The sequence below is a fragment of the Amblyomma mixtum genome, chromosome 8 (genome assembly GCF_055824585.1).
Source record: "Amblyomma mixtum isolate Tamu chromosome 8, ASM5582458v1, whole genome shotgun sequence".
Classification (NCBI taxonomy): domain Eukaryota; kingdom Metazoa; phylum Arthropoda; class Arachnida; order Ixodida; family Ixodidae; genus Amblyomma; species Amblyomma mixtum.
Genome location: NC_143019.1, coordinates 88816150 through 88840947, shown reverse-complemented (window position 1 = coordinate 88840947; position 24798 = coordinate 88816150). Strand labels below are relative to the sequence as shown.

The following is a 24798-nucleotide window of genomic DNA, read 5'->3' as shown; positions in this document are numbered from 1 at the left end:
GAACCACATGTGCACCGTTTTTAGGGCAGGAGTGCATGCATTCCGCACCAGTTTCCGTACGCGTATAAGGTTCGCAGAACTTCTGTTCCCCTTACATCAGTAGTGACGTAGCGGTGACGTTATCTACTCCGGATTGCTGCCAATGAAGCTTCCACGTTGGCTTATTCGGCTGTTCTTTTTGAGAGCTTATGTAAAAAAAACTGTCGGGCACGTCCGGGTTTTGAACCCGGGACCTCTCGCACCCGAAGGGAGAGTCATACTCCTTGACCAACGCTTCGTGTCGACAATCACTCATGCTATCGCTTCTCCTCGGGTTAACGTTGCAGCCGTGCCTATATTGCCATGTGGGCCACGACTGAAACTAAACTTCATTCATAGCACCATTAAAAGAACTTGTGCCTCAGGCAATAACGTAAATATGGAATAAAGAACATTCTGGAAACAAAGGTACGCATCTAAATCTGCAGATAGTCCTTGTGAAAAGCATGGCACACAAGTAACTTTGTTTTAAGTTAACATAGGTAACTTTATTTATAAATTCATATTTGTTAAATAAGCGCCTGACGATTGTGTGCACGATGTCTTTTCTGTTGAACCTGGCTGATGTTATATAAGTGGCGAACAAGCATAGCTATTCCAACTGTGTAGCAATATTTCGACATTTATATATATATTCATTTATTTCACCAACTGCAGGTGCATTGTGAAATGTGATACACATCGGAAGTCCAGAAATAACGAAAATGGAATTGGTCCCAATGTCTCATCGATATATTATCGGCCTTGCGGTTTGATTCCGAATGTGAAGACGGAAAGAAGGTTAGAAGTATCGCGTTAAAAAAACTCGTAAGTGATTGGTGTTGTCACGCGCGTCTCGTCACTGTGTTGCATGCAAGCGGCACCACAGCCGGCGAGAGTTGGCGAACCAAAAGAAAGAAAAAAGGCCATGTGTAACTTCTCCTGCATGGATCTAAAGGTTACTCATGGTTGTATGCTTGTCATAATTCCTTATTTCTAGCTTTTTGTTATCATCTAATGTGTTCATCTATTGTGAATAGGTGCCATTATTCAAACCACGATAATTTATTACTTGTACTTACAGGTATCAGGTAGATCTGCTTCGTGGACCTCTGGCTGATAGTAACGCTATAGTTGGCTCGTTCTAGCTTCATGGTGGCAGCCAAACCAACGATCGCACAAAGGAACACACAGACGGGACGAGAGTCCTCTCTGTAAAAGTCTTCTTGTGCTTTTTTAAGTCTGCCTGCCATCCTCATACTGCTGCTGCAACATCATCCTTCACCAAGTTGGGTTGGCTTGGCTTTCGATGTTCCTTAAAGCAGCGTTTTGCACGGAGACTCTTTTATCGGTGTGCTACTCTCTCCCACAAAGACGAATTGCTGGCACTTGTCACCGAGAGGGCTTTACGTGCGTCAGCAGTCATTAAAGGCGCCTAAGCGAAGGCCTTATTTCGAGACGGCGTTTCGCAACCCTCGTTTCGTTGGCAGCAGTCAGATTACATTGTTGCTTGGGTTAGGTGTCCTTTCGCTGCAAATCCTAAAACTAACAGATAAGACCGCAGTGGATGCTGATACGTTACAGAAGGCAACCGAAGTGGGCTACGAGCGTTGCGCTAAGATAGGTGCCGAGTGGTAGCGACGGCTACGCCCAAGCACTGAAAAGAATGTAGTCGTTGTTTGGACCAAAATGAACGCCTACGCACGCCTCACACAAAAACCGTAGAACGCTGCGATTTCTCGGCGGCCATTATGGAGGCACACCACATTGGAGATACGTTATAAAAAGTATGCGCCCCCACGATCGCTTCGCCGCCCTAGCGCACCTAACGCAGCTGCCCTGAATGAAGTCTTCTTAACCGTTTCTCCTTACATGCGAGCACATCCCGAAGCCATTATTCCTCGAAACATATGGCCTTTTTACATCATCTATTCTTTGCTCAGGCGAATATCAATGGAAGAAATATATATTTTTATGCCCTATATGATGACATTACTGAAGTCGAATATACTAAGGGAATCTAGTAAGGAAAGCCAAACGAGGGTCAAAAATCAGAGCTGGTCAGGATGTTTTAGCAGCGTTAGCTGCGTCGCCTTTCCGGTCTGCAGCTTGAATTCGTTTCAGACCGTAGGCGCCGGTGGAAGATATTTGCTTGTTTTACTTCTCTCAGGTCACTTTCACCAGAGTGAGGGCATAAAGAAAAGGAAGGCACAGAGAGAGAGAGAGAGAGAGAGAGAGATAAAGGAATTTTAATGAGAGGAAAAGGTGGATAGGTCGGCCGGTGGTAGCATGGCCCTGGCCAGCTGCTCCACACAGGGGAAAGGGAAGGGGAGGAAGGCAGAATTAAGCTCCGTCTAAGTGGACACCGCATCTGCGCTATGATACAAGGGGTGAAGGAGATGAATTGGTAGAAGAAAGTGCAGTGACTGGGGCGGTCAATATGCAATGCACCAGATGTCGTGCGAGCTCACTTCTATAATAGTGACAATCAAATTCGGCATCTGGCGGCAGCGGGTCTTTCGCCCGACAACAGTGCTTCATACACCGCTTGGACACAAGGACCTCATCAGCGTTCACTGCTCGATTTAATTAGATCAGCGAGTCTTTTCTCATTTATTTAGGCATCCTCATCTGTCATTGCATATCGTTTTATGCCCTAAGGCAATCACCCCCGCTTAAAAAAAACAGTGCTGGAAATTTATGCATCTGGAAGTATAACACTAAATGTTTGTGCAACTTGCGGGGTCTGTGTGAAGACACATTTTTCTTGTATAAAGTCCAAACATGAGTGGGTTGAATTCTGTCGTGTCGCAAGTCGTATTGAGTGCCATAGTACATAACCAGCCATGACCTAATGGGAATATGAATAAGCCTAAAACCCCGTCACTCCACAGCGCAGTTTCAACGTAGCCTTCACAGCGACTCGTCGCCTTGCACAGCGGCCACCGTTAGTACTGGAGAAAACCGCAGCGCGAGCGGGACAGAAAAGGTCACGTGGAACCTGCGCCATAGAGTGACGCAATTTTATGGACTTTGCTGAGCACTCCCCGCAGTCGCGCGATTACCTCCAGGCAGGTGTGCGACGCCAACTGTGATTTCGAAATTTTTAAAAACTGATATTGCTATTACCAGCAGCCAGCTAAAAACTCATAGTTGTAAATAGGTGCCTGGCTCTAATAGTTAAGAAGTTAACCAGCTTATTAACTGGGAAGAAAGTTCACTTTCTTGGCATACGTTCCTCAAAAAATGCAGGCGCTAACTTCGAAGCGTGTGCACACGAAAACCACAGGACACCGCCCTGTGTTTTTTTGTTTTCTTTTGTCCGTGTTTCAAAGTTACCACATGTATCTTTACCAGATAAGATAATTCACTGATTTTGTGGTGTCCACTCGCTCGGTTACTAACATGACACAAAAGCTCTGTTGTGAACTCCCGAAGGCGACTCTAACAATTAGTGGCGGACTTCCCAAGCATACCCCCCCCCCCCCCCCCCCCCTAGCAAGGTCCCGCCGGTTCCCTTAGAGGTTGCTTGGTTTTTTACACTTTCCCCATGGCACGACTACGTCATTATGATAAACCGGAACAACAGTAAAGAAAGGAGAGGGGGGGTGGGCGATCATCAGCAATTTATGTGGCAGCAAAACAAACGTGGGATTGATTATGCTTGGTAGCTACTAGCGCAAGAAAAGACTTATACCCATGCTACACGGGCGTTTCGAATGCCTTCCAACCGAATGTCATTCGACTCGACTGCCAAACGTGCGCTGCTACACGACGTTTTTGAACGGCATTCGGTTGGGATGACATTCGAGTCGACGGAGCTACGCGGAGACATTCCAGATTTTGGAATGCCTTCGAGCCCGAACCGACCAATAGCCGTCGCCGCTGCCGTCGCTTCGCCCCGCCCACAGCCGAGCGACTGCTTTCGGCTCTGTGGCTGTTCATTTCGATACCCGCTGCTCGCTTTTTTCTGCTGTTTGTTTAGGAAATAGCTCGTGCTCTGTCTGAGGGAATGCTTGAAGATAGTATTACACCAACGAACATTAACCGCGTCAAGGGCGTCCGCAGAATTTTTTTCAGGGGGGGGGCCCATTGCTTGTTGGCGCCGGAGGGGGGGGGGGGGGGGGTATGTTCGTAGCAAAAAGGCACTATTTGTGGAGTAAATTTACTTATTTATATATAAATAAAATAAATAAGTAAAATACACACATGAAAGAAAAATTACAAACAGCAAATTAAAGCGAGGCTAGGAGAGATACATTGGAGTTTATCAACGAAGCAACAATTAAAATTAATAAAAATGCAAAAAGATACTATCACTTCGTGGAGAAGAGTGCTCAGTCTTGCTGCATACGGGTTCTCGACACACCCGGATTGATGACCAGCACACAGCACAATATGTTCACAAACACGCAACGACAGTCACTCAGTCAGTCTTCCTTGAACAGAAACTGTAGACGCCTCGGATTTTTCTGGGTGAATTGCGTGATGACACTGGTGATAAATTCATTTCTGTGCTTCATTACACGCTCTCGGTGCACACTCATCATACAAAGGCCGTCCATCTGTCGTTTATCATCGTTGAGCGTAGCCACGTTTTCACTCTCCTCATTGTACTGAAGGAGCGTTCGACCGTACAGGTAGTAACTGGCAAAGCCAGAGCCACCTCAATGGCTTTTGCAACACCAGGGAAGAATGTCTTGGCCTGATGTAGAAGCTCGCAGTAAGTTATTTCTGATGGGTCGCCAGTTTTGTTGCACCACATCTCGTACCAAGAGATGGCCTCTTCCTTGAAGTTGTCGATGCCGTAAAAGCACTGGAGTTCTTCGGCGAGAACAGCGAACTCAACACGGCTCAAGTGCTTCATTTTTGATGGATGCAGCTGGAGAAGTTTGAAGCTCCTCTCATTGCTTTCAGAAAAGCGCCGAGGTAAAGAAGTAGTGAGGGAGTCCAAGTACGGCACATATATTGCCACACGGTAGTATTCCTCCGGCGACTGAATCCCGTAGTTGTCTCGGTGGGCCTGACGAGAGACTTGTCTTGGTACAGATATCACCACATTTAAGTGATTGGCTGCCTCCCTTGCTGCATTCATGATGTTAGAGAACTCCTCTACAGCGTTTGTCCGGTGGCCGCGAAAAATACGTTGCAGCTCAGTGATGTGGTCATGCACAGAATGGAAGTCCATGGATACACCTTGCAGAATGTTCGTAACTGGTTCGAGCCGAGCGCTGTACTTCGCTACAATATGCAAGCAGACGATGAAAGATGAGCTTGTTGTTGCGCAGTAGAGGATGTGAGCTCATTGTCTAGTTGCAGAGTTCGAGCATGATTCCGTGGACGCGAGCTCCTCGAGTGCTTCGACTATGGCCACGTAATGCTGAGAGAAGATCCTAATAGACTTGTACTTTGCAGACCATCTTGTCTCACACAGCATCGGAATGTTGGGCACCAATTTTCTCCGGAGCACGCTCTCGCGGAAGAAGTTTATGGTTTTTTTGATTATCCCAATTGTGTTTCGAATTTCAGAGACGTCGTTCAAATGACGAGATTTAGTTTGTGACTTGCACAGTGGAAAAATAGTGCCTTCGGGAACTGTTTTTGTATAATTTTGTTCACTTCAGCTTCTTTTCCAGCCATTGTAGAGCATCCATCGTACCCCTGTCCAACGAGGTTCGAAAGAATCAGCCCGACATTCCTCAAAAGCTTCAAGATTGCCGCGGCGATGCAAGCGGAGTTTAATTGCTCCAGCTCTACAAATCCCAAAAACTGCTCTCGAACGCACACTTCGACTCCCGCCTTGTCAATAAAGCGAACGCCTATAGACATCTGCTCTTTTCCTGAAATATCTGCAGTTTCGTCAGCAAGAACGGAAAAAGCAAACGCTTTGTTAGCTTCGGTAACTATCTGCTCTCTCAGGATGTCGCCACAGATTGTGATCTAGCTCGTTCTGGACGCGGACAGAAGTGTACTTGGCATTGCCAGCAGAAGAAGCGAAGTACTCCTGAAGTAGAGTATCTCCAGCTTCTACACGAAAGTCAAGCAGATCACTGAAGACTCCACTATCGGACTGCTTGCCGCGAATCGGCAAGTTATGCGTCGCGCAAAAGACAATGGTGGAAACTATTGGAAATAGTTTCTCACGGTTCCTTTCAACTTGCGCGTGCAGTGCTCTGTTCAGCTGCTGTACAACGGGTGGCTGCTTGCCTTTCATCACATCCATAAAGTTCTGTGAGGCCGTCATTGCCTCCTGGTGCCATTGGGATTTTACGTGATCCCTGCACGCCTCGTGCATTTTTCTGTAGTTACTGAAAGCGCGCACTATAAAACTACCTTGAGTACCCCGGTGAACACGCGGAGGAAAAATGACGCAAAAACGACAAAAGGCGCCTTTCGCTGTCGCTGAGTACGCAAGCCAGGGGGCGTAATCTCCCAGCCATCGATGTCGAAAAGGCCTCTTTCCAGGCGTTACATCCTTCTTAAAATCATATGTAACATTTGGCGACCATGGCTTAGTAAGAAGACGTAACTTCAAAAAGTCCGGTATGCCAGTGAGTTTAGCTTTGCCTAGAAACTATCCTAAGTCATATTCTTGAGGCAAGTTATTTGTTTTCTTGATGTTGTCTCCGGACTTCGATCCCAAGCAAGGAGAAAGGGAATCGTCTCGGCTTACTGCGTGACCGGAGCTCGCTGGTGGAGTTCCTTCCATGGAGACGACGACGTCGGCTACTGTCCGGTGATGAAAGGTTGCATCGCTCTGTTCAAATGCTACACCGTTGTCACATGTCACACCAGAATCTGCAGGGGCGCATTTGGATAATGCTTCGTCAGACAACCGCTGACGCTTGAAGAAGCGTCGAATATCCACCATTCGGGACCGCGCGAGACAAAGCTGGCTATGGAGTTCCTCGGGTTTGGTAGTGTTAAAAATATATACACATTGATTGGAAAAACGGTTGAATGCGTACGTTGAAAACAAAAAATGACTATATATGCAGCGAAAACTTATTTACAAGATAAATGCACGCTCGTAGCTTCATACACCTCGCTCCATCTTGCTCGCGCAACCGCACAGTCGAGTATTTGCACGCACACTACTCGCCGCTCGTCGTTTTCTCGTCCGCTGTCTTGGTTGTTCTCAGCTTCGTTGACAACCGGCCACTAAAAACACCGAAGCACAAACAAAGAGGCGCGCACACGCAAGGAACGCCGCGCGACTTCCGAGGGGAAGGGACACTCGCCACTCCGGTCGGAAAATTTGTTTTGTGTGTTTTTATGGGGTTCAGAGCCCCAAAACGACTCAGGCTATGAGGGACGGAGTAGTACAGAGTTCCGGATAATGTCGACCACCTGGGTCTCTTTACCATGCACTGACATCGCACAGTACATGGGCGCTGTTGGGATTTGAGGCCCAGCCAGAGGTGACAGGCGAGCCAGGCAGGCGCCATCGGGCTGCCTTGACCAAAGGCGCTGGTTTCCGGAGAAGACGCAAGGAACGCTGGTGTGGGGGCGCCTCTGGAGACTGCGTCGCCGTGAACAAAAGCAGCTAATCCCCTTTGCCGAAGATTCTGAAAGCGGCGCTTGTACCGAACTGCGCTCTCCCGTGGATCGGAGGAGACAGCGAGCGGCGGCGGCGCCAACTCATCGCCCGCTTGCCCCTGAGCAGCCCGACAAAGCGGGGATGGACACGGCTGATTTGTCCCTCCCTCCTGAAGAATTCATCGGTGGCCGGGGTGTGCACTGTCTGCCTCTGGGTCGCTATCTCTCTAGAGATCAAAGAAACAGGCACATATCTCAAGACGGCTCGAAACACATGCTAGCCGGTGCCGCTGTATGTCTGCAACGGCGCGTCCCTGGACGCGGCACTTCGCAGATGTGACCCAAAGCGTGGAAGCGGGGCCGCTTTTACTCTTTTGGCTGAGCGCACCGCCGCCCCTGACGTGCGGCCATCACTCACGGTTCGAGTGAGTGATTTTCCAGGGGGGTGCAGCCGCCCCCCCTTGCCCCCCCCTCCGGACGCCCATGAACCGCGTCAGCATGAAATTTTCACAGGAGTGCGCCGATGAGGACGACTGTACTCATACTGTTGTTTACATTGCTGCGTACGAACAGCTAGAGCTCTTTTCATGACATAAAACGTAATCTGTGTTTTAGTTCTATTAAACAACCTGTTTTCTTTTTTACCAGTTGTACCCGTGCTTGTTTACGCAGTGCGACAATGTGTCGGAAGCGATGATGCGATCGCACGCTTGAAGACTGAGCTCCATGTACGCGAAAAAGTAAGCGACGCGACGAGGTGGCGCGGCGACGACGGCTCGCTGTCGCTCCTTCGCCCACCGGCCAAGCTCCATGCATAGCGACAACGCGAACGCGAAACGGAGACGACGATCAGTGTTGCTGGCATAATACACCGCAAAGCTGTTTGCGTTTATAACAAGAGCCACATTATTTGCAAGGATTACAATTTTGGGCAGAAAAATGTCAAATAAAACGTGTTTACAACTTTGTCATTGTATGTCATTGCGGGTCATTTTATGTTATTGTCACGGGCGCCGCCATGTTGCCTGAACGTGGGGCGAACACCTGTTTGAACCTCGCGCGCTCTCTGACCTCAAACGACGCATACTCGCTAAGCCTAGCAGCACAGTAAACACAAGCAATCTGAAAATCTGGGGTGTTTTATCGCTAAAATTTTGTGGTTGACGCAAGTTCAGAGAAAGCGAAAGCTTCGTGAGCATTTAGTTTGCCCTGAACGTGGGGCACAGCGTAGCGACAACGACGAATCGGTGGTGAAGCAAGATTCCCGGCCAGAGCCAGCGCCATCTTTGCCAGAGCCGGCAAGAGGCTCGGTAGTGACGTACGCTGCCAGGTTAGCTGCTATTGGCTAATCGCGTTGGCAACTTCCGGGCGACGAGCGAAATTTTCTGTGAGTGCAGATCCGAGCGACAGGACAAGCGACACGGGTATTTCGCTTCGCGCGACGGTGCCGCTCGTCGCTTGCCGCTGTCGCGTTCGCGTTCGCGTGAGTTTTCGCGTACATGGAGTTCAGCCTTGAGAAACACGACAGCCGGGTTGTTGACATCGAGCACGACCGGCGCTTCTCGCTTCTTGTCCCGGCTTCTTCCGACGTGACCAGTACTTTATTTCAAACTACTTCATGCAGAAGTACGTTTGGCGACCATTCCCTTTAACTGGAACGGCCTAACTTGTTATCCACAAGCTAGCGACGGCGACGACTGCTGCTGGCCGTAAAGCCCGACTCGGCAGTCTGGGTCACGTCGGCGTTTGCCGTTCTTCGTATACGTGCCCTGCGGTGTAAGCAATAGTTGATTTCAGGTCGCTGTTGCCAAAACTGCACTCGGTGACCATTTGCATTCGCCAAAGCTTGTGATTCGCTCTTCACAACCACCGCAATCACAGATCCAACCCGGCGGACTCGCTAGGCCTAGTCGTCGCGGAAGGGAAGGGAGCTGTCGTCGACTGAAATTAATTTGGCAAGCGCTTATCGCTGGTGAGTGTTCAGGTGTGCGCATGTGAAATGTAGCCGTTCGTATCGCTCATTTAGAACCACGAACATATTCACACGGCCGCCTCATCATCGTGCTTTCGCTCAGCCGCCGACAAGGCTGACCGTCCGCCGATCGGATTCGTCGGTGTCGTTGGCCTGACAGATCTGTCCCATTACAATGATATTATAGTAAACTAGATATTTCACTATAATGACATGCTGCTGTTGAGCGTGATATATAGTGTCGTTGTCGGACTAGTGTGACCGCCGCTGTCGTCGTCGTTCTACACTGAAAACGAGCTGAGGCTTTCGAATGCGTTTGGAAAGTGTCGTGTAGCACCGCGGGAGTCCGTCGAGTCCGAATGTCATTCCAATTCTCGAATGTCATTCGACTCGGATGTCATTCGAACGTTGCCGTGTAGCACAGGTATTACCCTTGCGGCGCTTGGCCCTTCGTCTTTTCTTGCGCTATATACCTACTATGCATTTCAACCAACTCGCCGAACGTTCTGCTCTAATCACTGGTAATGCTAACATTACAGTTTCACGTATTTGGTCACCTTTACTCTTGCAGAGAGAAGACAAAAATAGAAGACAAGAGAGAGAAGGATAAAAAGAGGCACGGGCTCGTCCGGGATTTGAACCCGGGACCTCTCGCACCCTAAGCGAGAATCATACCCCTAGACCAACGAGCCAGGCCTAAAGCCAGCCAGAGTGTGTTGCATTACTTGCACGTCACAGTGACCTTGACGGTTGCAATAGCGTTGTTAACCATCTCCTAACAGAAGCCTTTCAACGTTGTTTTTTGACGTCTACAGCTTATGTAATTATTTTTTTTGCCGTGAGAAGTGAAATGTCACAGAGAGGCTGATGGCTAACAGTGTTCCGTGGTATGACAAACAATTCTTTTTTGATAGTGAACCTGAGTATTCCGCTTTATAAAGAGCACATAATGGTTATAGTTGCCATAATGTAACCTCTGGAACAATATGTACCGCTTACAGGACAGCAGTGCATGTATTTGGCCCAAGTTTGTAAACGCGTAAAAGGTTCGCAGAACTTTTCTTCCCCTTACCTCGTATGTGTCGTAGCACTAACGATATGTCTTCAAATGGCTGGCAATCGAGCGTCCACGTTTTCTTATTTTGTTTTTGGCAGCTTATGTAAAAAAAAGTTACCGGGCTCGTCCGGGATTTGAACCCGGGACCTCTCGCACCCGAAGCGAGAATCATACCCCTAGACCAACGAGCCGACCCAAGAAGACCGCTGCCACCGCTTCACCACTTCGGGGTAACGCTCTGGCTGTGACCACGCTGCCGTGTTGACCTCGCTGAGAACAAGGAGAATTCATTCATCCGTTCATATGCAGAATCAGTTTATTGTAATAAGAAAGAAAATATAACATGAACAAATTATGCAGAAGGAGGTCCCGTAGTCAGTGACAGTACTGGACCTCCGTTACAGCACTGTACCTCCGTAAAGACCCTTGTTGTTAAGGCAACAATGTTCAGGCAACAAGAAAATATGTATGTCAGTCTCCTCGCTAGTCTCTATGAATTACATCATGAGAAATAGGTATACATGGTAACTTTTCTTTTAACTTCGGATGTTTAGACAGTGCGCTGACGGCAGTGTGGACGATGCCTCCATCGTTGAACCTGGTTGATGTTATATGGCAGGTGCTGTGAGATCATAAAGAGCAGTTTAACAATATCCCTCAAGAGAAAATTATACAACAGCTGTATTTTGCCGGTACTCACCTATGGGACAGAAACGTGTAGGCTAACGAAAATTCTTCAGCTAACGTTAAGGACTACGCAGCGAGCTATGGAAATAACAATAATAGGTGTAACAATAAGAGACTGGAAGCGGGCAGATTGAATCAGGGTACAAACGCGAGTTAATGACGTTAATGAGCAAAGCAATAAGCAAATCAAGAGGCATTAATGAGACATTATGGAGACACTAAGTAATAACATTAATGAGCAAAGCAAGAGAACAAAAAATGAAGTATGTGAGTTATATTGCATGAATCTCTTGGGTACACATCGTTGTTTATATATGTTAATGCGACATATGGCACTCTGAATTTATATTGTTAATTTCCCCCTTTCTGTTATCACTGAATGTTGTCATACCTCTGTAAACAGGTTATTGATTCAAAGTATGATGATTTATTTTTTCCACTTGCACACATAACATAGAGCTGATAATTAGTCTATAGTTGGCTCTTTGCAGTATGCCTCCTACTGCTGCCGCAACACTGTGCTTCAGTGAGCTAGGGTAGCTTGCCTTCTAATCGGAGTCCTTTTTCTTGATGTGTTGCACTGTTCCAAAAAGAGCTTTGAGTGAACACTTATTCATTTAAGAGCTGGAGCTCCAGCATGACTGCTTCTATTCACCGCACATAAATTTCTCATTCACTACAGCCTTACAATTCTCGCTATAGTCTATCATTGATGGCGGCGAGACAGCGTTACCTGCTTTAGGAGTCGTTAAAGGCGCTTAAGCAATAGCCGTATTACAAGACGGCTTTCTTTTCTCTTTCGTTTCTTCAGCAGTAGTCAGATAACATTGACGCGTGGGTTTAGCTTGTGTTAGCTGCTGATTTTGAAAATAACACTGATAAGGCTGCGGTGGAAGAAGACCTGCGCAGCGGCAGCTGATATGCCGCAGATGTCAAATGAAACGGGCTGCGAGCGTCGCGCTCGGATAGGTGCCAAGACGTTCCGGCGGGTATAGTCGAGCGCTGAAGAGTAACGTTAGTCGTGGCTTGTGCCAAAACGGTTTGCTGTGCTCCCTTCGCACAAATAATGTACGGCGCTGCGGTTTTCTCCAGTACTAACGGTGGCCGCTGTGCAAGGCGACGAGTCGCTGTGAAGGCTACGTTGAAACTGCGCTGTGGAGTGACGGGATTTTAGGCTCATTCATATTCCCATTAGGTCATGGCTGGTTATGTACTATGGCACTAAATATAATACGACTTGCGACACGACAGAATTCAACCCACTCATGTTTGGACTTCATACAAGAAAAATGTGTCTTCACACAGACCCCGCAAGTTGCACAAACATTTAGTGTTCTACTTCCAGATGCATAAATTTCCAGCACTGATTTTTTTAAGCGGGGGTGATTGCCTTAGGGCATAAAACGATATGCAATGACAGATGAGGATGCCTAAATAAATGAGAAAAGACTCGCTGATCTAATTAAATCGAGCAGTGAACGCTGATGAGGTCCTTGTGTCCAAGCGGTGTATGAAGCACTGTTGTCGGGCGAAAGACCCGCTGCCGCCAGATGCCTAATTTGATTGTCACTGATTATAGAAGTGAGCTCGCACGACATCTGGTGCATTGCATATTGACCGCCCGAGTCACTGCACTTTCTTCTACCAATTCATCTCCTTCACCCCTTGTATCATAGCGCAGATGCGGTGTCCACTTAGACGGAGCTTAATTCTGCCTTCCTCCCATTTCCCTTTCCCCTGTGTGGAGCAGCTGGCCAGGGCCATGCTACCACCATCCGACCTATCCACCTTTTCCTCTCATTAAAATTCCTTTATCTCTCTCTCTCTCTCTCTCTCTGTGCCTTCCTTTTCTTTATGCCCTCACTCTGGTGAAAGTGACCTGAGAGAAGTAAAACAAGCAAATATCTTCCACCGGCGCCTACGGTCTGAAACGAATTCAAGCTGCAGGCCGGAAAGGCGACGCAGCTAACGCTGCTAAAACATCCTGATCAGCTCTGATTTTTGACCCTCGTTTGGCTTTCCTTACTAGATTCCCTTAGTATATTCGACTTCAGTAATGTCATCATATAGGGCATAAAAATATATATTTCTTCCATTGATATTCGCCTGAGCAAAGAATAGATGATGTAAAAAGGCCATATGTTTCGAGGAATAATGTCTTCGGGATGTGCTCGCATGTAAGGAGAAACGGTTAAGAAGACTTCATTCAGGGCAGCTGCGTTAGGTGCGCTAAGGCGGCGAAGCGATCGTGGGGGCGCATACTTTTTATAACGTATCTCGAATGTGGTGTGCCTCCATAATGGCCGCCGAGAAATCGCAGCGTTCTACGGTTTTTGTGTGAGGCGTGCGGAGGCGTTCATTTTGGTCCAAGCAACGACTACATTCTTTTCAGTGCTCGGGCGTAGCCGCCGCTACCACTTGACACCTATCTTAGCGCAACGCTCGTAGCCCACTTCGGTTGCCTTCTGTAACGTATCAGCATCCACTGCGGTCTTATCTGTTAGTTTTAGGATTTGCAGCCAAAGGACACCAAACCCAAGCAACAATGTAATCTGACTGCTGCCAACTAAACGAGGGTTGCGAAACGCCGTCTCGAAATAAGGCCTTCGCTTAGGCGCCTTTAATGACTGCTGACGCACGTAAAGCCCTCTCGGTGACAAGTGCCAGCAATTGGTCTTTGTGGGAGAGAGTAGCACACCGATAAAAGAGACTCCGGGCAAAACGCTGCTTTAAGGAACATCGAAAGCCAAGCCAACCCAACTTGGTGAAGGATGATGTTGCAGCAGCAGTATGAGGATGGCAGACAGACTTAAAAAAGCACAAGAAGACTTTTACAGAGAGGACTCTCGTCCCGTCTGTGTGTTCCTTTGTGCGATCGTTAGTTTGGCTGCCACTATGAAGCTAGAAAGAGCCAACTATAGCGTTACTATCAGCCAGAGGTCCACGAAGCAGACCTACCTGATACCTGTAAGTCAAAGTAATAAATTATCGCGGTTTGAATAATGGCACCTATTCACAATAGGTGAACACATTAGATGTTAACAAAAAGCTAGAAATAAGGAATTTAAATGCACAGTAAAAGAATTTCACGTGCATTATGACAAGCATACAACCATGAGTAACCTTTAGATCCACGCAGGAGAAGTTACACATGGCCTTTTTTCTTTCTTTTGGTTCGCCAACTCTCGCCGGCTGTGGTGCCGCTTGCATGCAACACAGTGACGAGACGCGCGTGACAACACCAATCACTTACGAGTTTTTTTAACGCGATACTTCTAAACTTCTTTCCGTCTTCACATTCGGAATCAAACCGCAGAAGGCCGATAATATATCGATGAGACATTGGGACCTATTCCATTTTCGTTATTTGTGGACTTCCGATGTGTATCACATTTCACAATGCACGTGCAGTTGGTGAAATAAATGAATATATATATAAAGGTCGAAATATTGCTACACAGTTGGAATAGCTATGCTTGTTCGCCACTTATATAACAACATCCAGGTTCAACAGAAAAGACATCGTGCACACAATCGTCAGGCGCTTATTTAACAAATATGAATTTACAAATAAAGTTTCCTATGTTAACTTAAAACAAAGTTACTTATGTTCCATGCTTTTCTCTAGGACTATCCGCAGATTTAGATGCGTACCTTTGTTACCAGAATGTTCTTTATTCCATATTTACGTTATTGCCTGAGGCACAAGTTCCTTTAATGGTGCTATGAATGAATTTTAGTTTCAATCGTGGCCCACATGGCAATATAGTCACGGCTGCAACGTTAACCCGAGGAGAAGCGATAGCATGAGTCATTGTCGACCCGAAGCGTTGGTCACGGAGTATGACTTTCGCTTCGGGTGCGAGAGGTCCCGGGTTCAAATCCCGGACGTGCCCGACTGTTTTTTTTACATAAGCTCTCAAAAAGAACAGCCGAATAAGCCAACGTGGAAGCTTCATTGGCAGCAATCCGGAGTAGATAACGTCACCGCTACGCCACTACTGATGTAAGGGGAACAGAAGTCCTGCGAACCTTATACGCGTACGGAAACTGGTGCGGAATGCTTGCACTCCTGCCCTAAAAACGGTGCACATGTGGTTCCAGAGGTTCCACGTCTTCAACTGTACCTGTTACGTGCTCTTCGAAGTAACGGAAAACTCATATTGACTGCGAAAAGAAAAGAATTCTTCGTCATATTACGACAAACTGTTATGCAAGAAATGCCGTGTACATACACTGTGTGTCACACAACATCAAAAAAGTGGCGATACACATCAGCCATTTATTTTTTATGCAGAAAAATAAAGAAATGAAGAGTACGTCGGCTGAAGTCGTCGGACAGTAACGTTGAAAGGCTTGTCGTAGGCTCGTTGACAACAATAATTTAGCCGTCTATGACTATCGAATGCCGAAGTTGTTCAGCGCACTATAGCGGATTCTCGAATTGGCTCGTTGGTGTACGGGGAAAACACGTAGACCAACGAGCCAATTCGAGAATCCCGTATAGTGCGCTGAACTACGTAGATGCGCTGCAAATAGCTTTTTTTTTTGTGTGGATACACATACACACCTATACAGGGTGCCCAGGTTAACTTTAGCCCAGGTTTAAAGGGTAAGGTATTTTAGGTAGGCCAGGGAAACCATTTACATGAACCTACAACCGACTTGCGCATCAAAGGCAATTTTTTTTGTGTTGTTAGTAATTAAGGAGTCATTAAGGTAGATTTTTCTAAACGCTAAAATATGGACTTTAGACGGCAGATGTTGATAGCAAAGTTGGAGAGCACCTTCAGAAACCCACATTCTATTTATTTGTGATAAATCCTACCGCATACCTTTTTCCGAAGCTTCAAAGGAAGTCCGCGAAAAAAAATCACGTGACTAGCGCGTTCGAGCGCCACGGCTGTGCTGTTCTCAATCCTGGCTTGAGTGAACGAAATCAGCTGCTGGCATGGCGAGACGACCGCATTGCTCCGGCAGGCGGATATGTCGGCGGTGGTTGCGGCGCAACTTGCGCCGTCACGCTTGCAGACTGGCTCCCGCGGGCGCCGCAACCACCGTTGACATATCGGCCTGCCGGAGCAATGCGGTCGTCTCGCCATGCCAGCAGCTGATTTCGTTCAATCAAGCCAGGATTGCGAGCAGCACAATCGTGGCGTGCGAATGGGCTAGTAACGCTATTTTTTTTTGTATTTCGCGGACTTTCACAGCTGTTTATATTTTCTCTTGAGTGATATTGCTAAGCTGCTCTTTATGATCTCGCTGAACCTGCCATATAACGTCAACCAGGTCCAACGGTGGAGGCGTCGTCCACATAGCCGTCAGCCGACTGTTAAACGATCCGAAGTTAAAAACAATCGTTACCTTGTATACTTATTTCTCATGATTTAATTCATAGAGACTAGCGAGGAGAGTTACATACGTATTTTCTTGTTGCCTGAACCTTTTTGCCTTAACCACAAGGGCCTTTAAGGAGGTCCAGCAGAGTCACTTGGGATAGGGGGTCTCAAGCTTTGGGGGCCTCAAGAAGTTTGGGGCGTCGAAGTGCGCATGCGCAGAACTCAAGCTCCGCCCTGCGTCTTGGGTTAACGTTAGCGGTGAACCGTGCGCCCCAACGCTGCTCTACGTTCAGGCAACATGGCGGCGCCCGTCGAAGCGGAGCCTCTCACTACACCACCGATTCGTTGTTGTCGCGGCGCTGTGCCCCACGTTCACGGCAAACAAAAGGCACACGAAGCTATCGCTTTGTCTGATGATGCCCTCACCACAAAGTTCTAGCGATAAACCGCCGCAGATTTTCAGATTGCTTCTGTGTTTACATTGCTGCTAGGCTTAGCGAGGATGCGTCGTTTGACGACAGTGAGCGCGCGAGGTTCAAACAGGCGTGAACCCCAACGCCGCTCTACGTACAGGCAACATGGCGGCGCCCGTCGAAGCTGGGCCTCCCGCTTCAGCACCGATTCGTTGTCGCCGCTACTCTGTGTATTAAGTTGACGGGAAACAAAATGCACACGAAGCTATCGCTTTGTCTGATGATGCCTTCACCACAAAATTTTAGCGATGAAATGCCCTATATTTTCAGATTGCTTCTGTGTTTACAAAGCTGCTAGGCTTAGCGAGTACGCATCGTTCGGTTGCCGTAGAGATGACTTGCTGGGACGTTGTAATGGACTTTCCCGCCTCAGTAAAAACACACCCTTATAATTTTTACTCTTAAATCGTATGTCTGCATTAATAACAGTTTCTGACGATCAAATGAACGCATATTTTAAAATCTTTTTTAAGAGTATCTTTTTGGTTTGCCGTAGTGGCGCTGCAGTCGATAAACGCAAGCCTGGCTCTGCTGCGTAGGGGAGACCCCTATTCAAAAACTCACTGGCTCACTCGTACGTATTTCCTTGGGGCCCCCAAGCGTTGGGGCTCCCTATTCTAAAACTCCCTACTGACTACAGGACCCCCTTCTGTATAAATTTGTCCATGTTATATTTTCTTTCTTATTACACTGAACTGATTCTGATTCTGAACGGATGAATGAATTCTCCTTGTTCTCAGCGAGGTCAACGACGGCGACGTGGTCACAGCCAGAGCGTTACCCCGAAGTGGTGAAGCGGTGGCAGCGGTCTTCTCGGTTTCCGAATAATGGTTTCCGATGGTTTCCGAATAATGGGCCAGGAACTGAAGGTATTGGCTTATGCAGATGACCTTGCGTTTTTTTGTACTGATAAGCCAAGCATTGATGAGGTTATTCGTTTAACGCAGGACTTTGGTTCGGTGTCAGGAAGTCGGATTAATCGCTCTAAGTGTTGCGGTCTTTGGTTTGGTAGCTGGGGTACGACACCTGCTGAATATGCTGGTATAACATGGACATGCAGGCTACCAAAGTACCTTGGCGTCCCTTTGAGTGCCTACAAGCATAGCGCACATTATTCGAAAGACCGCGTGCCAACTCTTCAGCGCTATGCTCAAACGTTTGTCCCCCGTGGCCTCTCAATTTTTGGCAGGGCGACCGCCTGTAATCTGTTTCTCGCCACTAAAATATATTAGGTACTGCAAATTATTCATTGCGCAAGACTTCCTATCCAGCGTTTTCACAGGGTTTTCGCTACTTTTGTGTGGGATTCGTCTTTTGAATCCATGAGGCGTGATACCCTTTTTCGGCCTGTAAGCGCATGGTGGCTTGGTCTAGTTGACCCGTATGTCCGACAGATAGTGTCACGTTTCATGTTTTTCCGTGACACTACACACCCAATAGTACGTTCATTCCTGCAAACAAATTCAGTTCATGTTTTACCCAACCTCACTGTGTCTTCCAATGTTTGTGACCGTCCGTGTTTGTGGGGCATAATGCAAGAGGTGTATTTGGCTGTCCGTTTCCTACTTGTTCGTTTTTCTCCTTAGTTCCTTTTTTCAGTGTCGAGGAAAAAGTTGTATAAGGATTTGATTAGTATGCTCTTCCCTCCGCCCATGTACCGCTCTCTGTATTTTGGTTTACCTGGGCATGACGTACTCAAAAGAGTACGTAAGATGCCAGTCTCGCCGTGTACAAAGACCTTTTTCTTTAAGTTACACAGCGGTACGTTGCCCGTTAGAACATGGTTAGAGAAAAAGGGCATTTTTGTGTCTACCGTTCAGAAGCAATTGAGCATTGTTTCATCAGTTGCAAAGATGCAGTACTCTTCTGGGATATCCTGAAAAGCACATTTAAAAAAAGAATTCATCTGACTCCACATTCTGTTCGCTATCTCACTGCGCTGCCATTTGTTGATGAACCCCTGGACATGTTCTTTCTGATTGGACTGCACAGCCTCTGGAAAACCCGCATGATGGACAGACACTGTGAACCTGTTGTGCCTACAAAGGATCACTTCAGTCGAATGGTTGTTCATCTAAGAGGCCTGTATGCCCTGACTGAGTACGAACCGGAGTGGCACTCACTATTAGTGATGTGCTCTGCATTGCCCCTTTTCTAGTGCATGGTCTTTTCAATATGTATTGTTTAACACTGTTTTCATAATGGCTTGTATATAGTTCATGTACATAGAACATTACATCCCTGTAATAAATACCATGTTGAAGAAAAAAAAAAGCAGTCTTCTCGGGTCGGCTCGTTGGTCTAGGGTTATGATTCTCGCTTCGGGTGCGAGAGGTCCCGCGTTCAAATCCGGGACGAGCCCGGTAACTTTTTTTGACATAAGATGCCAAAAACAAAATAAGAAAACGTGGACGCTCCACTGCCAGCCATCCGAAGACATAACGTCACTGCTACGACACATGCGATGTAAGTAGAAGAAAAGTTCTGTGAACCTTTTACGCGTTTGCGAACTTGCACGAAATACTTGCACTGCTGTCCTAACAGGCGTACATATCGTTCCAGAAGTTACATTATGGCAACTTTAACCATTATGTGCTCTTTATACAGCGGAATAATCAGGTTCACTCACAAAAAATAATTCCTTGTCATACGAGGGAACACTATTAGCCATCAGCATGTCTCACACGTTTCACTTCTGACGGCAAAAAATAAGTACATAAGCTGAAGACGTCAAGCAGCAACGTTGAAAGGGTTGCGGTAGGAGATAGTTAACAACGCTATTGCAGCCGTCAAGGTCATTGTTATCCGCATGTAATGCAACACACTCTGGCTGGCTTTCGGCCTGGCTCGTTGGTCTAGGGGTATGATTCTCGCTTAGGGTGCGAGAGGTCCCGGGTTCAAATCCCGGACGAGCCCGTGCCTTCTTTTTTTCTTCTCTACTCTTTTTTTGCTCCTTCTCTCTGGAAGAGGACAGGTGACCAAATACGTGAAACTAATTTTAGCATTATCTTGATTAGAGCAGAAAGTTCGGCGTGTTGGTTCAAATGCATGGTAGGTAATAGCGCAAGAAAAGACGAAAGGAAAAGATCATAAAGGTAAGTCTTTTCTTGCGCTATTAGCTATCAAGCATAATCCTTCCTACGTTTGTTTTGCCGCCAGATAAAATGCTGATGTCGTCCCCCCCCCCCGTTCCCCCCAACCCCCTACTTTCTTTAGTGCTGTTACGGTTCATCCTAATGACGCAGACGTGCAATGGGGAAAGTATGAAAAACCAAGCGGCCTCGAAGGAAACCGGTGGGACCTGGCTAGGGCGGGTACGCAACAGTGTTTCAGGGAAGTCCGCCACCAATTTTTACAATCGCCTTCGGGAGTTAACAACTCGGTTTTTGCGTCATGTTAGTAACCTAGCTGGTGGACACCACAAAACCAGTGAATCATCGTATCTGGTAAAGATACAGGTGGTAACTTTAGTACACAGACAAAAGAAGAAAAAAACGCAGGGTGATGTCGTGTGGTTTTCGTGTGCCACGTTTCGAAGTTAGCGTCTGCATTTTTTGAAGAACATAGATTATGAAGGTGAACTTTCTTCCCTGTTAACTAATTAGCTGGTTAACTTTTTAATTATTAGAGTCAGACAGCTAGTCGCATTTATAAACTTGTAGCTGGCTGCTGGCAATATCAATATCAGTTTTTAGAATTTCGAAATCGCGTTTGGCGTCACTCACCTGCCTGTAGGTAATCGCGCGCATGCGGAGAGCGCTCAGCGACGTCCATCAAATTGCGTCACTCTATGGCGCAGGTTCCACGTGACCTTTTCTCTCCCGCCCGCGCTGCGGTTACTCTGGTACTAACTGTGGTCGCTGTGTAAGGCGAGGAGTCGATGTGAAGGCTACGTGGAAACTGCGCTGTGGAGTAACGCGATTTTAGACTCATTCATATTCCCGTTAGGTCTTGGGTGGGTATGTCTCAATATGACTTGCGACACGACAGAATTCAACGAAATTATGTTTACACTTTATACAACAAAAATGTGCCTCACACAGATCCCGCAAGTTGACCAAACTTTCAGTGTTTGACTTCCAGATGCAGAATTTTTCAGCACTGATTTGGTTGACACTGGTTATAGATGTGAGCTCGTACAACATCTGGTGCATTGCAGGTCATACTGACCGCCCCAGTATCTGCACTCTCTTCTACCGATTCATCTCTTTCACCCCTTCAATCATAGCACTGGCGAGGTGTCCACCTAGATTGAGTTTGGTTCTGTGCTTTCCTTTCCTCTATGCCCTCATTCTGGTGACAGTGGCCGAGGAGAAGTAAAACAAGCAAATTTCTTCTACCGGCGCCTACGGTCTGAAGAGAAATCAAACTGTAGGGCGGAAAGGCGACGTAGCCAATGCTGCTAAAACATCCTGATCAGCTCTGGTTTTCGACCCTCGGTTGGCATACGAGTTCCGCGAATTTTTCTCTTTCCAGCCAACTCGAAAATCCGCTGTCGCCATTAAAAGTACTAATGGCTAAAAAGCATGTGTTTGTATGTGGTAGAGCCTTTTCTCTCTTCAGAAAATTATGAAAATTGTTTTTTTAAAAACGAAAAAGCGCCATTTGACCTCTACTCTGTTGAATGGATGAAGTGAAGCTAGGTGTTGAGCACGATTAGTTTAGTCTTCGGACACTGTTTTTCACAGCAGTGATAGGCGCATACTTGGTCCGGATGCGAATACTCATTTGACGGTTAAGATAGTAGTGTGCATGGTAAGCTAAATGTCTCCCTGTTCTTTTAGTTTCTGCCACTTAATTCCAAAATTGGACTGTGAAAACTGGCCTGATCTTTCGCTTACGCTAACGAAAAGCAGTCTGGCGTAGTCCTGACTTGCGCTTCGTGACGACTATGCGGATGCGGACAGGCGAGGAATTGGCTCGACTTGCACAATCGCTGCAGAGCGGAGCAATAAACGCGCTCTTCATTCATCACTTTTCAAAGAATCTTCCATCCCGGGGTCTGCAACTGACACAGTGGCCAATTTTCGCAGAACGGGCTGATTATATCGAGGGAAAGCTGGCTTTGAAAGCTACTCGCTATACATTCAGCTCTCACCAAAAATGTTACGCACACCGCTAATGTTCGAACGGGCTTTTTGAAATTCCCGTTCAAATTATATCTAGTGCTCGCAGTTCTGACCTTTCACGGCCAATACTGGGCATGAATTCTTCCATCACCAGCTGAATTCCACTGCAGTGGGACATTCGCGCACGCGGAAGTAGTTCTTGTGTCAAGGTGAGCTAGTTTCCAGGATATATTCAACATGCCTCGTTCTGATATGGCCCCTCAAGAATCTAGCGGCGTTAAGGCGTCCAGACTTGAAGGCCAATCATCTTCCGTCCACAGTGCCTTATTCTTTTCTCCAGTAAAGTTCGTCCCTAACCAGCTTCTGTTCTGGTACACGACATGCACAGCTATTCCGCCGTACTATAAACCACGTCCCGTGTAGCACATTGTTGGATGTATGGCGTCAAATCGCTTATGTAAGTTCTGTGCAATTGCGTGAGTAAATTGCTGCCCGTAAATTGAAGCCGCACAGTTTTCTACGTGAACTACTTACACACCACGCATTCACTCAATAGCGAAACTGGTGACGCTCACAGAGCCATCCATGATTCACGTCAGAGCAATGCAAGGCATTCTGGGCGTTTGTGCTGCCGCAAAACTGGGCATCATGAGTACAGAAAACCTCGCAGAATAAATTTGGACCTTCACGACTGCTTATAAGTGCTCATGTGTGGAACTAGAGACCCTTGGTATATTCGACTTCATTAATGTCACCATATAGGGCAGAAAAAAAATATTTCTTCCATTAACATCCGCCTGAGCGAAGAATAGACAATGTCAAAAGGCTAGATCTTTCGGGAAATCCTGGCTTCGGGATGTGCTTGCTTGCAGACTGAAACGATTGTCAAGACTTCATTCGGGGTAGCTGCCTTCGGTGCGATTGGGCGGCGGTCTGATCATGCGGGCGCACTCATTCTATAACTTCTGTCGAATGTGGCGTGCCCCCGGAATCAGGAACGCTGCAATCGCAGCGTTCTGCGGTCTTTGTGCGAGGCGAGAGTAGGCATTCATTTTGGTCCAAGCAACGACTACGTTCAGCTTTTCAGTGCTTGGGCGTAGCCGCCGCTACCACTTGCCACCTATCTCAGCGCAACGCTCGTAGTCCATTTTGGTTGGCTTCTGCGTAGTGATGCAGAACTATCGATAGTACTATCTATACTATCGATAGTTGAGTCACTATCGAATTATCGATAGTAGAAAAGACTATCGATAGTAGATAGTAGAAAAGACTATCGATAGTGGTATTATCGATAGTACGATCGATAGTACTATCGATAGTAGTATGGATAGTTCTATCGATGTTACTATCGATAGTTATATTGATAGTACTATCGATAGCCGGGTTGATACTACTTGTTATATATAGTACTATCGATACTATAAAATCAACCATGCGTACCCACTGCATCCTAAACTTGGTTTCCCGAGCGGGTGGTATGGAGGTAATGGTATGAGTAACTGATAGGACTCGCCCGTTTTCACAGCCTTCGCGTCACCGAGCTCTGAAGACGTTCCCTATGTAAAGTTGCTGGATAAAATGTTAGCGTGCGAATGGCCTAGTTGCGAAGCATGTGCGCGAAAACCATTTCTGCAGTGGTTGCGTCAGCAAACCAGCACAACTTGTGATGTATGTTCTTTCATCGCCGCAGTTCTACTTATTTTTCCGAATTGTCCCACTGCACGTAAAGAACCCCAGCTGGTCGAAATCTACCCGGAGACCACCAATCAGGTATCTAAATGTTTTGGTTATATCGCTGGCCAACAAATGCATAATATCAATATTGTTAGTATTAATACTCTTACCATCAACGGTTTCACTATCTATAGTCTTGCTATCGATAGCGGTACTATCGGTATTAGTTCTATCGACAGCAACACTATCGATAGTAATACTATGGATAGTCGACTATCGATAATGCTATCGATAGTTGATAATATCGATAATACTATCGATAGTCTATCGATAGTAGCATTATTGATAGTTTTTACACTATCGATAGTTTAAAAATAAACTTTCGGTACTATCGATAGTCAATTTTCCGATAGTTTTGCATCACTACCTTCGACCCATCGCCCTCAGTCAGGCATTTCACAGTAACTTTGAATGTTACCCAGAGTGGAGCAGCCGCTAATAAAAGGTAACGTTGATAGCTTTAAATAAAAGAAAATTGTCGGGCTCGTCCGGGATTTGAACCCGAGACCTCTCGCACCCTAAGCGAGAATCACACCCCTAGACCAACGAGCCCCGCTTACTGGTCTCTCTCTTGGACCCGTCGCCCTCAGTTGGCCTTCCGCAGTAACATTGAATGTTACCCTTAGTGGTCCAGACGGTAATAAAAGGTAACGTTGATGGCTTTAAAAAGAAAATACGGGCTCGTCCGGGATTTGAACCCTGGACTTCTCGCACCCTAATGGAGAATCACGCCCCTAGACCAATGAACCTCGCTTTTTTTCTTTATTGTCGGTAAACAATACATGCACAGGACTAAGAATCGCTAGCCAAGCTTTGGCTGAGGCGACGGATTAAAACATTTTCAGGTCGATCAGTTTGTCCATAACTCCCACCCAGTCCGGTGGCTGAAGTTGACTGCGGAGAACATCTC

General features: G+C 46.9%; 4 non-coding genes across 4 annotated transcripts; 1 reads left to right on the top strand and 3 right to left on the bottom strand.

The window, feature by feature from the left end:
- Positions 1 to 10149: 10149 nt before the first annotated feature.
- Positions 10150 to 10221, bottom strand: TRNAP-AGG (transfer RNA proline (anticodon AGG)). Its single transcript has one exon. It is a non-coding gene; the product is annotated as a tRNA-Pro (tRNA).
- Positions 10222 to 10705: 484 nt separating this feature from the next.
- Positions 10706 to 10777, bottom strand: TRNAP-CGG (transfer RNA proline (anticodon CGG)). The gene has a single exon. It is a non-coding gene; the product is annotated as a tRNA-Pro (tRNA).
- Positions 10778 to 19929: 9152 nt separating this feature from the next.
- On the top strand, positions 19930 to 20001 carry TRNAP-AGG (transfer RNA proline (anticodon AGG)). The gene has a single exon. It is a non-coding gene; the product is annotated as a tRNA-Pro (tRNA).
- A 4367-nt stretch (positions 20002 to 24368) lies between these two features.
- Positions 24369 to 24440, bottom strand: TRNAP-AGG (transfer RNA proline (anticodon AGG)). Its single transcript has one exon. It is a non-coding gene; the product is annotated as a tRNA-Pro (tRNA).
- Between the last annotated feature and the right edge of the window lie 358 nt (positions 24441 to 24798).